Source organism: Lipotes vexillifer, unplaced genomic scaffold (assembly GCF_000442215.2).
Source record: "Lipotes vexillifer unplaced genomic scaffold, Lipotes_vexillifer_v1.1 scaffold232, whole genome shotgun sequence".
Lineage (NCBI taxonomy): Eukaryota > Metazoa > Chordata > Mammalia > Artiodactyla > Lipotidae > Lipotes > Lipotes vexillifer.
Window position 1 is genome coordinate 1105003 of NW_006793997.1, and position 4734 is coordinate 1109736.

The window sequence follows — 4734 nt, forward strand, 5'->3', positions numbered from 1 at the left end:
CAAAAAAAAAAAAAAAAAAAAAAAGTTATTCATTAATTCCAGAACTGTGTATTAAGCAATCCCTGCCCTTGTGGAGGTTTCTGGACCATTCTGTGAACGTCACTCTGAAACTTGCTTCTGTTTCATTAACAATGAATGTGTTCAGTCCCTCCAGGTCAATGCAAATATGAATGGATCTAACTCTTTGTTTTTAATAACTGCATTATATACCATCACATGGTATGCTGTGATAAAAAGCCAAGGTTACTCATTCTGGGGGCAGGGGTAGGAGTGTGTGACAGAGCTTCAGAGCATGTGATAGGAACTCTGGAGTACCCTCCCCAGAAAAATACACAGAAGGACAGAAAATTTTGCACACAGTTCAGAGGTGTTTTGAACCCCTTGAATCCCATATGTGAGGCCAATATGGCAGAAGCCTCAAACCGGAGTGGCGCTCCCAGTCCCACCTCCCCAACGTACATCTCTCATTTGACATCCCCCCTCCCCCAACTTTAGGGGGCAGTTGTCAGCTGCTGCCATCAGCAAGGCCTGTGCTCTCCCTTTGTGGAAGACCTGCTTCTCTCCTTTAAAAGTTGGCGTTTCAGGCCCCTAGCTCAGGTTTCTCTCCTCAGGTTAAAAATATTGAAAATATTCTTTGTAGAGCTGGAAGGATTGCAGGCCTCTGTGCCCCCTTAAGCAAGGGATTCTCAAGCCTGGCTGTACTTTAGAATCAGCTGGGAGCTTTAAACTGCTACCAGCGGCCAGATGCCACCTCAGAGACTCTGATTCAGCTGGGCTAAGCTGGGGTCCTGGGCTCTCTATAAATATCTATATTTTTAAAGCCCCCCAGATATTTCTAATGCTCAGTCAGCCTTCCGAGCCACAGCTTTGAGTGGACATCCCAGCTGGGGTGGCATTTTACATAAAGGCCACTGGCTGGAATAATAAAGAAATGTGGATTAAGCTGGTATCTATCTAGGCAAAGCTGTGATTCTCCTGAATTCAAATACATAAGGTTCTAACTTGCTTTATTTATCAACTGGGGGAAAGAGCTGTCACCTCTAGGCTAAGCATCTGAAAGCCAGTCCATTAGCATGTTTCCAAACACTTCCTAACAAAAGGAAGGTTGATCTGCAATTGAAGCGTTTGGAGAATCCTGGTAAAAGCCTGTAATTAGCTGGTGGGCTGGGCTTTCTGAACAGTTCCTTTCCTGTGTGGGATGAGGGTTCTTCTGCAGTTTGCAGTCAGGTGATTTCTGCAGCTTAAGTTTAAAAGAAAAGAGGGGAAAAATTGCTTTTTGACTCCCGAGACAGCAGCCTGAGGTCCAGAGGCCTTCCAGGTAGTCAAGTGGAGTTGGCCACTGGGCTTATTGGGCTGTTATTGGAAGTAGGAGGAAAAAAGAAAAGAAAGAAAAAAGGAAACGTAGCTTGATAACAGCTCTTCGAAAAATTAAAAATAGAATTGCCATATGATCCAGCAATTCTACTTCTGGGCATATGCCCAAAAGAATTGAAAGCAGAACTCAAGACATATTTGTACACTCGTGTTCAAAGCAGCCTTATTCACAACAGCTAAAAAGAGCGGGGATGGGAGCAGGCAACCCAAGTGTGCACTGATGGATGCATAAATGGGTAAACAAATGTGGTGTGTCTATACAGTGGCATGTTATTCAGCCTTAAAAGGAAGGAAACTGACGCATGCTCCTACATGGATGAACCTAGAGGACATTATGCTAAGTAATAAGCCAGATATAAAAGGACAAATAGTGTGTCATTCCCTTTATATGACGTACTTAGAGTAATCAAATTGATGGGGACAGAAAGTAGAATAGAGTTACCAGGGGCAGAGGGCAGGGGAGAATGGGGAGTTGGTATTTAATGGGTACAGAGTTTTAGTTTGAGAGGATGAAAAGATTCTGGAGATGGATGGTGGTGATGGATGGCTGCACAATGTGAATTGTCTTAACGCCACCGTATACCTTAAAATGGTTAAAATGGTAAATTTCATGTTACATGTATTTTACCGCAATTTAAAAAAAGGAGAGAGACAAGAAATGTAGCTTGAGCTCCGCAGAACCCCAGTGGTTCAGAGTAGCTCCTGGATGCTGAGGCCAGACCCTTGCAGACTGTCCTCCCTGAGAGGGTAAATGCAGTGGTTAGGGGCCAGACCCTTGAGCCAGATGCCCAGGGTTCACTCCGTGATCTTGGCACTTTCCTTGGCCTCTCTTTGCCTCAGCTTCCTCATCTGTAACATGGGGACAGTGGCCCTTACTTCAGTAGATGTTGTCAAGCCCGAAATGAGTTAATATATGTGAAGGCTTAGAATGGCTCAGAGAAAGTGCTCCTTCAGTATTAGCTGCTGTTATTGCTACTTGATAGACACCAGATTTATGCAGCCAGATGCCATCTTAAAGCTTCTGAAAGAAGACGGGTAATTATACATAAATAAATAATATGTTCTACCCACTTTGCCAATTTAGAGTCTGAGATTCTGTGGAAAGTCCAAAAAGGGAAGGACTTATTTTACGGACTTACCTGGGTGGGGTATTGTCTCATCTTCCTGTCCCTGTCCTTCTGGGTGTCAGAGGAAGACCCTCTGTCTGCTTGGAGGTGAGGTTTGAGGGAGATCGCTAGGTTAGAAGGAACTAAAGTTTATGTTATGCTCCTCTGGCCCTATGCCTCTGTCTGTTTCCCCTAAGTACCCTGGGCTTCCTGGCCTTCTGAAAAGCATTCAGAGCTCTTACTCATCTGGTGACCTTAGTCAGGAGGCACTTAGCTTAGAAAAGGTTCCCAATGCCTGGCGGCAGCAGGAGTGGGGACCTGCTGCCTACAGGCGGCCTCTGATGGCAGAGCTGGGGGCGGGCAGGGTCCAGCTGCCCAAGACAGGAGCTAACCAGGTGTCCGTCCCCACCAAATGAATTTTTTTTGAGCACCTACTATGTGCCTGGCACTGTGCTAGATGCTCCTTATTCAGTAGACAACCAGACATTCCTGACTCGTGTTCTCATGGAGCTTTCTTCTGGAGGGAGACATCAATCAAATGCCACAGCAAAGCGATGTAAGTGTGAGTTGGCCTAAGGGTTATGAAGCAGAGAAGCAGGGCCTATCATAGAAGTGCCCGAGCCAGTCTGGGGAGTGAGAGGAGGTGACATGTGAGCTGGGAGCTGAAGGGTGGAGGGAGGGAGAGGAGGTCAGGCAGGGCTGGAGGAGAAATCGAGGCCGACTTCACATTTCAGCCTGGTGCTAACGGGCGCTAACCCGTGCCCTGCTGCCCTCCCATCCTGTTAGAATTTCTCAAGGCAGCTGCTGCAGAAATTGGCCTGAGCGTAGGCTTCGAAGGGGGCCTGTCAGTGATAACCAGTGCCGGGCGGCTGCAGAACACTGGGGAAGGGAAGCCAGGCAATGAATGACACTCCTAGCTTTTTGCCAACTCTTAGTGTCTCTAGCTAGGACTAGAGAACATGGCACCTCAAACTTTCACAGGCAAAGGCATTCCCCAGGGATTTGTTAAAATGCAGATTCTGACTCCGTCTGGGGCGGGGCCTGGGATTCTGCATTTCTAACAGCAGCCGGGTGCGCCGATGCTGCAGGTCTGCAGACCGTGCTTTGGGGAGCAGATATGGAGAGACCCAGAAAGTGCTTCAGGGTGAGTGACAGTCTTTCTGCCTGTGTTAGAAAGAATCCGACTCTCCAGCTGTGATCCTCACCTCTGCACATCATTAGATTTCTTAACCCCATCTGTACATTCGTATCACGTGGGGACTTAAAAAGATCCTGATGCCCAGGCCCTGGCCCAGAGCAGCTGAGTCAGCCAGGGCATTTGTATCTGGGGTGTGTGTGGATGTGTGTGTGTGTGTATTTATCAAAGCTTCCCAGGTGGATCTCTTGCACAGCCTGGGTTGGCAAGCGTTCGCCCATCCTGTTCTTCCTCCCTCCCGACCCCACTGTCTGCTTGGAGGCTTCCCAGGCCCCTCTGTGAGAGCGAGTTCCAAGGCACCTGGTCTGTTTTCCATAATTGCTTGGCTTTCTGCAGCTGTAGCATCAAATTGGTTAATTGTATCCGCTGGTGAGACGAGACGGGTGGGAGGCATGGAGGAGAATGAGAGGGGAGGCCTGGGGCGCAGTGTGCCGCCCTCTTACCCGGACAGACCTCAGGGTTGAATGGGCAACAGAGGACATGCTGGAAAAGTGCCGGGGTTTGAGAAGTGGAGCAGTGGGTTTCTAGCCGAGGAGAGAAGGGCAAGCCAGTCTGAGAGGGGCATAGCCATTCTGTGAGAGCCAGAAACTCTGTTGAGGTCAAGATGCTGTGGGTTTGTTCTGGGCCACAGATGTTCCCCAGCATCTGGCCTCGGCCCACCTATGCCCTGCCCCCTTTCTGCAGCCTCCGCAGGCTCTGACTTCTCCCAGCCCTGCTCACTCGGTACCAGGCCTAGCTCTGCCTCCTGGAGAGATGGTCGCATGGCCCCTCAGAGCATGGATGGAAGTGAGATGCAGTTTGGTTCAGATGTCACCTTTACCACTCAGCAAGTGCCTGTGACCTTGGGTAATTGATACCCCTCTTCCGAGCCTCAGTTTCCTCCCCTGTTATAACATTCCAGTCTCAACAATTCATATAAAGAGCTTTAGGGGCTTCCCTGGTGGCGCAGTGGTTGAGAGCCCGCCTGCCGATGCAGGGGACGCGGGTTCGTGCCCCGGTCCGGGAAGATCCCACATGCCGCGGAGCGGCTGGGCCCGTGAGCCATGGCCGCTGAGCCTG

General features: G+C 49.3%; 1 protein-coding gene across 1 annotated transcript in view; it reads left to right on the plus strand.

Moving 5' to 3' along the window:
- Positions 1–4734, plus strand: part of SYT17 (synaptotagmin 17) — a 79927-nt gene that overhangs the window by 51586 nt on the left and 23607 nt on the right. The gene's annotated exons all lie outside the window — the stretch shown is intronic.